Source organism: Parus major, chromosome 11 (assembly GCF_001522545.3).
Source record: "Parus major isolate Abel chromosome 11, Parus_major1.1, whole genome shotgun sequence".
NCBI lineage: Eukaryota > Metazoa > Chordata > Aves > Passeriformes > Paridae > Parus > Parus major.
In genome coordinates this window covers 8,361,551-8,373,851 of record NC_031780.1, presented here as the reverse complement: position 1 = coordinate 8,373,851, position 12,301 = coordinate 8,361,551, and positions in this window count along the sequence as shown.

Below are 12,301 nucleotides of genomic sequence, written 5' to 3'. Positions count from 1 at the left end.
CTTTCTGATCAACAGGAAAACTCAAGATATCTGTTTAAGCTGTATCTTCTGATTTTTGGTATGTTACTGTATTTCAGACATATAGGTAAATTCAGGAGTTAAAAGCATTAAAAGAACTGTTTTAAAAGGGTTTTTTCAACCTGAAAATACATTGAGCTTGAAAACATAAAATATTGTGTATTGTCTTGATTCATTTAGATTAATGTCAACCCTTAAGTGAAATTTTCGTGAATGTCAGCCACATTTAAAAGGTCCCAAAATAAAACATTTAAAAAAAAAATCCATATCACTATTCATCTTACAGCAAGATCAATACCAGGAGTGTAGGCCTGCAGGAGAGCTGCCAAGTTCATAAGGTAGAAATCTGCTCTCTTGACCTCCTGTAATCTTTCACTATTTGCTACTACCTCACCCAGTTCTACCTCCTCAGCCCTGAAACTGACTGTGCCTTCTTCCAAACAACAGTTTGCAAAAAAAATTACCAAGGTCAAAAGCAAGATGTTTTACAACCACTCAGAGATGAGTGGTTGTAAAGCCCTAAAACAAGAAACGGGAGATGTAATCACCTAGCAAGTTTTGTGTTTTGACCTGGGCATATATTTTTCAAGACTTTGGAAACAATATCAAGTTTGACTGCTTTCCCCCATGCAGCTCTTTGTTTAACGTTTGTCATCCTGCAGTTTTCATCTTTCCAAAGTTTTTATTTTAAATAAAGTGAGTCAATATTATCAGAAAGTCTGTAAGGGATCGGCCACTGCCCGTGCTTCTTGTCTCAGTTAGTTGATGCAGAAACAGGACAGCAGGAAGGCGTGAGAAGAGCAGTGGCACAGGATCATATTATTCTTCTGAATTTATCCAGTTTCTCTACACTAAGCTAACTAAGAGCTTCTACTCTGAATAATGAATACCTTCTTAGCAAAGGGAACCAATTATTTCATATTCATACAAAGAAAACAATTATTTTAGACATGTTTTGTCATCGAGAAAAGCTATAAAACTGCACCAGCTCTTCCTTTCTCTACCTCTCTCAGCCCCCAACATTTAACAAGACAATTAGGGTCTCAGAAACAGAGTTGTTCTTATTTTTTTTTGTTCCTAGCTAGCTAGAGGAGAGGCACACAAACTAAATGTCTTTGCTGCAAGAAAGGCTGGAGCATAATTTGCAGTTATTTACCCTGTTTGGCCAGAGTCACTGGCCACCAGCCAGATAGTCAACACAGATCAGAGGCAGCTTTGCAGGTGGTAGCTGGGGGACATGAGAGGCAAAGCTGAGGTTATCGTGTGAGAGATGGGATACAATCTCATGGGAATTCTGCAGCTCACCAAGCTCTTTTTTTGCTTTTAGTACAAAACACCAAAACAAGCAAGAACCTTTTTGCCTGTGCATAACCAAATGCAATTTTTTCCCAAAGGTATACCTTGGTGATATCTCCACAAACCATTTCACCGTGGTTCAGGCTGCTCAGATTTTAGTGGGCTTAGCTCAGTCTGCAAACCCCTGATCTGTTGATTCACAAGAACTTAGGCTGTTCATCAGTCACCTTCAGAAAACAGAAATGGTCAAGCTTGTAAGCATGCTGCTTTCTGAGTGAATTCTCAGAACAGATCCCTTTCCAAAATAAGACCTTACATGTTTACACTGCATTGATAATTGAGACAGAACACCACTGAAGGATTTACAGATGGAATGTTTTTGAGAAAGGGAGCTTTCTTCAGGTTCCAAGTCCTGTTATGCACTGTTCTTTCTATAACCCTTCCTACCACGTCTTTAAAACCTCTGGTTTCCCCTAGGTAGCAGCATTTGATGAACAACTGCATGGCACTGGTGTTATATTGTTCTCTAGACTTCACACGTGTGAGACACTAATAAGCCAGACTCCTGTGTATCCATTGATCTATGGCAGCTGCAGTATAATCAAACACCAGCATTATGTATGTACAAGCTACTCTGTGATTATAGATCCATTAATAAACTGTTTGCAAGATATAATTATGCACATTAGGTGTGAAATGCAATCCACTTACGCAAGGTCTGTGCTTTTGGGTACTACAAAATGGGGGGGGAGCGGGGGAAAAGGGGGGTGGGAGAAGGGGGAGGAATTGAACAAATTAATTGACTTCTTTCACCCAGACTAATTTTCATTTCCTTGCTAGTACAACTGATGCTCCCAGCCAGAATATCTTCACAGGAGTCACCCCACCAGTGGTGCTGGAGTATTGCTGATCAGTTCATGGGCCCACAGTCACATGTAGAAATACTGTATCTCACCTCCAGAGCAGCCTTTCATGTTTAGTCTGCATACATCAGCATAAAGAACTATCTTATCTGAGGACTCCCAAAATAACCCAAATGAAGGATATGGGCAATGAAAAGGATCATGAGACATCAGAATCAGTTCATGTTTGTGGAAGCACTTTATGCAGAGATGGATATAGGGACTCCAGAGGCAACAATGTGCAGCTTTCAGGATTTGGCCAAGTCCAAAGTTGGTAGCTAAACATCTTACCTAGCACACAGAGATAAGAGCCATACCACAACAGTTAAACAAAACAATCCAATTTTGCATTATGAGTGGGAAGTTGCCTACCACTTAAAAAACACCAAACACGGTAGGTATGAGGGAGGAAACAGCAACTCATGTCTCTTCTCTCTAAACCAGGTTACAAGACAGATGAATCTCTTCATTCCAGATTCCAAAGCTGGAACCTTTTTCCTAAAAGAAGATTCCTACAGGTGCTACTCAAAGCATTCGGAGTACTCAGCCAGGAGACAGGAGACCCTTCCCTCACTGAGGCTGTTGAAGCCCAGGTTCCCAGTCTCCACTGTGAGCATCCCAATTATTCTCATGCTGGAGAAGCTGTGTCCACACCTCTGCTTCAGCCTGGGTTCCTACCACAGTGCAACAAAATACCTAATTCCTCCTGGGCAGGCCTACATGAAAAGCCAGTAGATACAGCCATCCTTTCCTGGCTGTGTGATTTGGACACCCTGGGCTGTCTCTGGTTGTAAGCACTGGCAGTTTAACAGCGTGCTTCACATAGAGCCTTTGTTTCAAAAATATACATGTGCAGCTTGTCCCCCAAAAGCTTGGCCTGTATAGCCTGGGACATCCACCTGAACACACCTGTCTGACACTTGATAGCCATTTTTTAATCATAAAAAGGTCACAAATGTGCAAATATGAAAGTGCAGTGTGATATCAGGTTCAGGAGTCTGGTGTAGCAAGGGTTGCCTCTGATCAATGACCTTGGTACACAACATCTTAATGAATTGAAAATCTGTTTAAATTCTTTCCATTAACCAGGGAATACAGTTGGAGATTTTTTTCCTAGTAAAAACAATATGAAATGAAACTTGAGAGCAGCAGAACAAATTATTCCTCCAAATGATGCAATGGAGCCTGAGTTACACAATTGTTAGAGAATTAAAACAGATTATCCCAGAAGGCTACTTGATTTTCATACTGGTTATCTGAGGACAGTGATGATGATTGCAGTAGGTATATGTTTCTATAATTCTGTGCTATCTGTACATGTTTTGGCACTGAAAGTATGCTGTTTTTATTTAAAATCCCCTTTTTTTTTTTTTTCTCATTATACCAATTGTAGCAAGACTGTTAAAAGAAATTTTACCTGAACTCAGTCTCCCTTGTCTGGCAAGCAGAAGCCAGGACTGGGTGCCTCTTCCAGCTTTGCCTTTGGCCTTCTAAGTGATGATTTTGGGCTTATGGCTTCACCTCTAATGCCTTAATTCGCCCACCTATCAAGTGACTTGAGATCTCCAGATGAAGATCTTGAGATATCTATGTAAAGAGCCAGGCACTGTCATTATACCAGATGTTGAGCAATGAGGAGAAAGTTTAACTGAGCACAAAATGTGACTCACACAAGCCTAAATACATAAAAGGAAGTGTTTAAAAACTGCCTGTGTGAAAATAGCTCTGAAGATGCTCTTATCAGTACACAGACAGTGCTAATGGCACTCAGTTGTATGTTGTTCAGACATAGCTTTTTCTGTGTTATCTGCTGTGCTATCAGCCACACTGTCTCCTTACATTGCATTTTATAATCCATTAAAAATCTTAAAATCCTAGAATAGTTTGGGTTGGAAAGGACCTTTAAAGGCTATCTAGTCTAATCCCCCTAACGAGCAGGGACATCTTCAACCAGGTTGCTCAGAGCCTTGACAAACCTGACTTTGAATGTTTCTGGGAGTTAGGCATTCACCACTTCTCTGGGAAACCTGTGCCAGTGCCTCACCACCCTCAATGTAAAAAAATTCTTCCTTATGTCTAATCTAAATAGACCTTTTCTTTGTTTAAAACCATTAACTCTTGTCCTATTGCAACAGGTCCTGCTAAAACATTTGTCCCCTTTCTTATAAGCCCCCTTTAAGTACTGAAAAGCTGCAATAAGTTTTTCCTGGAGTCTTTTCTTCTTCTCAGCCTGTCTTTGTAGGGGAGGTGCTGGAGCCTCTGATCACCTTCACAGTCTTCTCTGAACCAGCCCCAACAGGTTGATGTCCTTCCTGTTCTGGGATCCCCTGAGCTGAGTACAGCACTCCAGATGGGGTCTCAGCAAAGCAGAGTAAAGGCTCCCTTGGCCTTCTTCAAAAGCATCATCTTGGGGGGTTGAATGTGATGGTAGAGAGCCTTTTATAAATTTTAAAAACATGAAGCACAATCAGACATAAAAGGGCCAGACAAGATGTGCAATCCTGGAGCTGTTCTGAAAGTGCCTGCAGATTTTCGGGTCTCAAGGGCTTCCAGGCATGAGAATGGACAATGCAGACAGGTTCAGTTTCTGGGGCCTAGCAGAAGCCAGCTGTATTATTCAGGCAGTTCAGAGTGGATGTGAACCTGCCTATCCAGGATATCTGAAGCTTCTTTCTAAGTGAAAGAATCAGGGTGACCATGGACACAAGCAGAGAGCCTGTATAAAAAGTAGTCAAAATACATGCTCTAGTAGCCTCCACCACTTGAATTGATCTGATAAGCTAAATGCAACATCATCACTCTGGATTAATTATCTTTTTTTTTTTCCAGTCTTTAGGGGGTCTTGGGCTTTGGTTTTGCTTTGGGTTTTTCCCCCTCCTGTTAGCATACACAGCACTGTAAGATATTGGTTGCACAAACAAAGTTGGTGGCTGATGTGAGAGAAGAGCTTGTATCCTGCATCAGTGTCTCTCCTGCCTGAGCAGCACAGGGTTTGTTAGGATTCAAAACATGGAAGCAAAGGCCTTGTAGGATAGCTGTTCATGGGTTTAATTTGAGATCATGGGAAGAAAGCTAAACAGTGACTCAAAGCTCTGTTCTTCTTTTACATGTGAATGTTTATTACCGAGCAAGCTGTCTTACAGTCTGTTATACTTTTGGTTATACTTAGTAAAACAGTTAGAGGTGATTCAGCCTTGGTACAGATAATGTCCAAGTGACTTTTCAGATTCTAAAGAGATTATTCCTGTAAGCTTTGTGATATAATTCTTTCCTCTCAGAGATTCAGTGGTGGAAAGAAATTGCATTTGTGAAGATTTTTTTACCTTCCTCTAAGGAGTTTTCCTGAAGATACTCTAAGTTAGTCTCCTGCCATTCAGTCATCTTGTTCACTCATATTTATTCACATGCCCAACTTTAAATTTGCCTCATAAAAGGCAGCAAAATGTTAACTTTTAAACCATCAGATTATTCTAAAAATATTGTTCTTACTTCAAGAATTATTTTCATTCTCAAGGTGAACTCAGCAGAACTGAGCTGAGTTCTTCTGGTTTGTTACACAGTAACCACATCAAAACTTTACATTTCCATACACCTAACACACTAGGCTGCCAGGTCTCATTGTAACATATGGATTGTTGGCTGTTTTATTGTGCTTTCAGAGAAAACAGTGGTCCACTTAGGAGAACCGAGAGACTGGGAGACAAAGTCATGAAATGCGTTGTCTAATTAAACATTCAAGGCTAGAAAGAGCTGCCACCATTTACAGATGGATCACCATGGGGTGAAGTCTCTTGCTGAGGCTGATACTGGAAATTAGCAATATTTAAATTTATGTCTCAAACAAAGTCCACAAGGAAATATTCCTCTTTATCAGCACATTCCATCGTGGGCAGGTTTGGAGTGCTCTGGCACAGGGGGTGCAGACCGCTGCTTTCATTACACAGCTCATAAAGTTAAAAAAAATACCTGGCTGATGCTTTGGGGTGCTACCGAATTGTGCCAGCCTCATGTCAGCTCCAAGAAAGCAAAGCAAAGCCCATTTCTTGGGTGTGTGCTGCTGAGGGAGCTGCCTTTTCACCTTCTTTTCACACAGAGCTGTTATTGTTTTTGTTCGCATTGATCTTATCCTTGGAGAATTTGGAAGGGATTTCAAAAAGGCAGGGTGTTGATAGTAACTTTGTTTTCATGCTTCTCCTCTGTTGCTAGAGCTATTTGTTTTTACAGACTAGGAATTAGGATGGCCCCAGTCCTCCACCTTGTTGCAAACAGGCACGCCCCAGGTCAGAATGAAGCCTCATAGACTTTCTCTTGACTTTGTAAGGGCACAAGAATTTCCCCATGCAGATTTGGTTGCACGTTCCAGGTTGAAGGCTTTATTTACAACAGCCCCTCTACCTTCTTTACATCCCAAGACAGATTCCTCAGCACAGTCTACCACAGAATTTTCCTATTATATGTGGAGTTTCCCTCTTTTCAGGGGCTTAGTGTTGTAATTTGCTGCAGTTCTGTGTCTTTCCCCCTCTGCTCAGACCTATGCTTACCAAGAGGAGGGAGATCAGCAGGATATCCACGAGCCAACACTACAGCAGCAGCAAAAGAAGCAAGGCACGAGAGTGGCGGACATTGCTCTTCACCCTTCAGTCACCTTTGTGGTCTCTGTTAGCAGCTGCAGCCTTTCTAGATGTCCAGTTAAGCTTGAGAGTGACCCAGAGAACAAGAAGAAACAAAGGTCACTTCCAGTTTCACCAGAAAGAAATTCCAGTGGCTACTCCAACCCCATAATCCAGCCATGATTAATGTGTATCGAGGGCAGATCTGGTTTCATCAGAGATCCTGGATTTTAAACAGTCTTAACTGTTTGGGGGAAGGAAAAAAAAAAACAACCACCAAACAAAACCACCCTGGAAAGCTGAAGGAGGAAAAATACATCTTAAATACAAAGTTGGATCTTGTCACAGGGACGTTATCAAATGACAATGTTCTCCACAAACATGGTCTGCTCTGCAGAGCATTAAAGCATAGGTACTGTGGCTTCCTTGGGATTTGCACCTCCATTCTCCCCTTTCACTCATACCATGTAATCTAAAGGTTCTTGAATGAATTTCTGAAGCCTGCTTTCCCTCCCATGCTCAAATTTGCTTGAGTTTGACCTGCAGACTCAACAATTTGTGGTGTAAGAGAACAGAAAAGAGGGAAAAAATGCACACAGGTGTAGTGAGCTCTCACACCTTGCTTTACTACAAGTTCTGTGTCCAAATGAGTTTCTGCTGTGGAACAAAAGTCCTTTCAGGACAAGGAGATTAACTCCTGAACCTCTCACAAGGAACATCTCAGTATAAACTGAGATTTCCAGGCCAACCAACCTGTGTCCACCATGGGGAGCTGTCATTTTGGGGGGTTAGCACCTGACTGGTTGATCTTCAAGTCACAGCCCCTCTCTGAGATTTCAGACCAGAGCATTCAAGGTTTCCAAATATAGTCCCCACTCTAGTTCTGCTGTTCAGCCATAATGCAGCAGTATCATTCCCTAACCTTGTTCTCAGAAACAGCTGAGATTTTTGGCTGCATTTTAAAACAAAAAGGCAGAGATGAAGAAAAAAGCAGGGGGTGGAAAAGAGCTTGAGGGAAATGCCTGGCATGGAAAGGCTTTAGCCTAAATAGCTGAGCTTTGGCAAAGCTCTAAGTAGTCAGACTGCTTCTTAGAGTGAAAACCACACGACACACTTAATGGGTACAAACCCACTCATAAAAACCCAGACACCTCTCATATCTGCAAAAACCTGTGCTCCACAGCAGATAGGGTGAGCAGTAATGAATGGGTTCAAGTCACAGCAGCAGGATCAAGATTAGGTAACAGGAGAACATTTAACTGTAAAGATAACTTGAGTCCTGGGATAGGCTTCCCAGGAGAACTGAACTTCCATCACAGGAGGCTGTCAGGAGCAGACTGAATGCAATCATCCCTGATATAGCAAAGAGCAGCTAAAAAGTCAACTGGGTGACACTTCAAGACTCTATTTACTCTATACACAATCATCTACATGTGCTAAAAATGAGCAATAATTCCCTTGCCTTAGAGAAAAGATTTTATACATGTTGAAGTGATCTATTTTTTATATCCATGTTTTAACAGAGACAATACCTCTACCCCTGAGATCTCAGTCTGAAGGGAGTGGTGAAGCAGAGGCCCATGGAGGCTATGTGACCTCTCCATGCTCATAGTAAACTAGTTCAGGTAGTGCCCAATATTTAGAGTTCTGCACTCATCACTTCTCAACCCAAATTGTTCTTCTCCCTGGGAATTTCTTAGAAGCTCACATGCACATTTTTATGGCCAGTGATGGATGGAGTTCCATTTTTGACTGCTTCTTCTTCTGCTCTAGGGTTTATCTGAGCCCATTACCTTAGGACCTCCTTAGAGCTACCTCATTTTCTCTTCTTTGTTCCAGCCAGGGGATTTCCACTCTGCTGTCAGATGCAAGGTTACTTATGTCCCTTTTATCTAGCAGTCTGCTGTGCTTCATCTTTCTGAGGAAAGATCCTGAATGGGAGCTTTTCCTCTCCATTTTCATCATCTACTTTTCAACTCTATCACTTCAGTTCCAACCTGGCTGGTCTTCACTATATTTCTAACTACTTCATAAAATGGGGAATCCTATTTATTTGATGTTTCTATTCTTTCTTGTTCAAGGCTTTGTTTTAGTTGTAGGAAGTCAAAGAGCCATCCTTTGGGAATCAAAGGAAGCCACTCGAACGTGTCAGAAGATTCTACAGAGAACATCCCACCGCTGCCTAGCTGAGGATGTCTGGTGGGCAGCCCATGACCTTGGCTTGTTTCATCACCACTTCTCTTTTGCTCTTAGCAGCAGCTTCCTTGACGTTATTGTGTAATAACAAATTCATGAGTATCAGTTTTGAGTGTCACAGATCTTCTGGGATCCAGAGGTTTTTGTTTTGCACTCTGCAGACTGATTTCATAGAGTGTTGGATCCTGGTCCCCATCACATCTGCTCTCATTCAGTTTGGCAACAAACTCATTTTCCACCATGCCATCTTAATGGTTCTTTTCTGCTCTTATAAGGAGTCTACTGCCATTGCAGAGCTTTTACCCTTTAGTATGTTCTTATCTGGCAGGAACCTGAAACATGCATTTCCAAAGATGAAAACCTGGTGCGCTCCTCATGCTGCTGTTTTAGGGTCAAGACGGAGTATGTTGGGCCACCCACCTTAGGCTTCTGTCTCTGTGAAATGCGAAGTACAGATTCAAGGGATTCACACTTTATGTTTCACTGGTAACAATCTGGATGAAAGTGTGCCAGAGACAACCTGCAATGGCACTGAGGGATTACCTTCCTGAGAGCTCTGCCTGCAGGCAGCACAGTCTTTCACTGCCTGCAAGGCAAAGCTTGCAGGTTGTTATGAAGGAGAAACCAAGCCTAACTCACTGTTACCTTGCAGCTCCCTCACAGTTAGTAAGTTGTCAGAGCAGGCCTGTTCTCTCTGGGCACCACTCATCTGAGAGGGGATTAGAAAATGAACAAGAAAATTGTTCTTAGCAGAAGATACAGATTCAAGCACTTAAAGTTTCATGTATGAGAGCCAATAAAGCATTTCAGAGCAGAGCCCTAAGGTCCAGCTTTCCCTGTTTCAAGGTCTGTCACCCACCACTTTGTGCATCTTGGTTGCTAAAGGCTGAATTTCAGTGGGTTTCCTCCCCTGGCTGGAGTTTTATCTCCCACTGAAGAAGCCATAGACACCTAAAAGTGTCCCCAGGAAGCAAATTCCCCCTGACAACCACAAAACTGGGAAAAGCCTCCACTTTCTGTCCACTAAAATACACCCTAGTCATTTTGAATTCAAGTAGTTGCAGTCCCTGAATTCCTTTGGCACATGCTGAAATTAAAGCTGGTTGAGTCATTCTGGTCTTTAGGTAACTAGAGCTCAACGTCAAAGCCACACACCACTGCCGTCCCCACCCAGGCACAGGAGTACAGAGAGTCCTAGCTGTGCTCTCAGTGGGTCTGTTTCCCAGCATTTATCACTAACACTGCATTTAGGAATAGTGTGATTGTCAGCAATCATCTAACAAAAGCCCAGGAGCACCGTGCAGTGATTGAACTCACTGCCTGCGAGCTTCTTGCTCCCACGGCTCCTGTCTGCACACCAGCTTTCCCTCTGCTTTATGTGAAGGGCGTGCAAAGTGCTTTGAAAGTCAGGTCTGCACGTTTTCCTCTGAAGCTGCCTGTAATCCACCTCTTTTTTTATGTTTACGTAGGCAAAACTGAGTACCTCGGGTAAGTAGCTGCAGTCCCAAGCACAGAGGCAGGCTGTTAAAAACATGCTGATGCCCTTGGTTTGGAAGTACCATCCTCCTCCGCTTTGTTTCTCAAACACCTGTATTTAATGACAAACAAGAACTTTTCTGTGAGGAAAGCGACATTGCCACAACACAGAAGTGAGAAAACAGGATCATGAGTTGCAAGATGCTATATTTGAAATAGAGTCAAAGCAGAGGTGGGCATGAATATGGACATGAAGATGGGTCTCTCCATCTCGATCCCTCTGCACTGCCTTTGAACTGAAGAGGAAGTGCTCGTGGCAATGCAGGATGTAAAGTTGATTATGCTTTCCTCTGTAAGAAAACACATGTATCCAGGGAGCACATGACTGCTGAAAGATTAAAAGGAGCCTAAAATTCAGCACTGTGTCTTTATCAGCAGTTGCACTAAGTACTTGCTTTTTTCATCCTGCTTCCTCTTCAAAGACTTCAGAAAATACTTTATAGACAGCTAAATAAACACCCCAAATCCTGAGAGCAGAGGTAGAGAAAGTGTAGCTTATTTTCCAGCTCAGCTGCCTAAAATGAGCTAGAGCAAAGCAGTAACAGCAATTCAAAGACCTCAAGTCACAGCCTTCATCTGCAATAGCAGCTAGTTTTATTCTCATCAGCTATTCACTTACTGCTTTGTGAAAATTACCCAGCATTGAACTCTCCCTTGCTTTATCCTCTCCCTAGTTCCCCAAGTGTTTCAGAAACTCCTGGACCCTTGTAGAGGCAATGTTCACACTCTTACTTTCCTGCATTTTTCATTAATCTGCTCAGAAACTATTTGAATAGTTTCTTTGTCTTTTTGATTTCCTAATTTCCATTTTGAGCACATGAAGTTTTTGCTATGACAAGCATTCCCGAGCAGAGCTCCTGTTTCTCTGCTGATGAACCTATAACTTAAATATAGTGCCAAGTACCTGTGAGATGCACGGATTCAAAGAGACAATTACAGTTCCTTGGGGTACTAAGCCAGCAGCAGCTATTAAAAGTCATCTGGGCCAGAGAAGGTGCTCCAGCTGCTGATGGCTTGGGAGGTGAGAAGGGACCACTTCTCCATTTCTGGCACTGCTGGTGCAGGCAAGGCACACACACCTGGCACAGAGCACAGAAACACTTCAATTGCAGTGGAACATAAGCTTCAGCCTAATTTTTCTTCCAAAGCTTCATTACTCTTGTGGGATTTTCCTGCAAGATGTATCGTCCTAACCCCAAGGGGTTGGCTTGTCAGGCACAGCTTTATCCTGACTTGTAAAGGCAGAAATACAAGATCAAGAGCAGCTGCTTTCTTTACATTACCAATACGTTTCCAATGACTCGTGCTCATGGGTACAGCCCCAGCTCAGGAAGACATTTATTCAGCACATGCCTAAAAGCCATTGACCTGAATGAGCCTCAGGCTTGTGCCTCAGATTTGCTCTGAATCAAGGCCTGATAGACAGGGTATTTTTTTCTGCTCATTTAAACATTGAAACCCAAGACTGTAACACAGTATATTGAAATGTCCCCCTGCTGCTGTTCCATCAGCTCATGAATCTTGTGGAAAGGCCATCAGTTACAGGTTGCTGCAACTGTGGTAAAAACTGAACCTTACATTTATCTTTTCATAGTGTACGTTAATGACTAAGATGTATGATGTTTTCTTGCTATCAGATTTAGAAAATTTGGAAGCTTGTGGCATATGATGGACTCCTTGAAATGTTTTCCTTGGATTGAATATCAGGTTGCATTTTGATTAGGAGAAAAATATAGCAGGGGA